Source organism: Sinocyclocheilus rhinocerous, unplaced genomic scaffold (genome assembly GCF_001515625.1).
Source record: "Sinocyclocheilus rhinocerous isolate Xijiao unplaced genomic scaffold, SAMN03320098_v1.1 scaffold7858, whole genome shotgun sequence".
Lineage (NCBI taxonomy): Eukaryota > Metazoa > Chordata > Actinopteri > Cypriniformes > Cyprinidae > Sinocyclocheilus > Sinocyclocheilus rhinocerous.
The window spans coordinates 947-1,556 of NW_015636888.1; the positions used below are offsets into that span (position 1 = coordinate 947).

The 610-nt window shown below is 45.9% G+C and overlaps 1 non-coding gene across 1 annotated transcript; it reads left to right on the forward strand.

Moving 5' to 3' along the window:
- Nucleotides 1-290: 290 nt before the first annotated feature.
- Nucleotides 291-361, forward strand: trnag-gcc (transfer RNA glycine (anticodon GCC)). Its single transcript has one exon. It is a non-coding gene; the product is annotated as a tRNA-Gly (tRNA).
- The last annotated feature ends 249 nt before the right edge of the window (nucleotides 362-610 follow it).

A 610-nucleotide genomic window follows, 5' to 3' on the forward strand; every position in this document is an offset into this window, starting at 1 on the left:
GGCGACTCGGGTCCGATTCCCGGCCATTTCAAAAACGGCCTCCATTTAAGTAAGATGTGTGTGGTTCTTATTTGAGGGAGCTCCAGCTGCATTTCCTACCTTGCGCATCTCCTCAAGCCAGTCAAGCATTGGTGGTTCAGTGGTAGAATTCTCGCCTGCCACACAGGAGACCGGGGTCTGATTCCTGGCCATTGCAAAAACGGTCTCCTTTTAAGTAAGATGCGTGTGGTTCTTATTTGAGGGAGCTCCAGCTGCATTTCCTACCTTGCGCATCTCCTCAAGCCAGTCAAGCACTGTTGGTTCAGTGGTAGAATTCTCGCCTGCCACGCGGGAGACCCGGGTCCGATTCCCGGCCAATGCAAGAACAGCCTCCTTTTAAGTAAGGTGTGTGTGGTTCTTATTTGAGGGAGCTCCAGCTGCATCTCATATGGCTTGTTAACTGAGGGGTGTTACAGAGTATTTGTTAAATATAACTAAAAATATATATATTGTGTGTCTGATTGGTCCAGACGCTACATATAACATGTACACATCTAAACTTATCCAAGAAAAAGTGTGTATTAAGGGATGCTGCATTTTACAGATAATTAATGGAAGCACTTTAGACAAT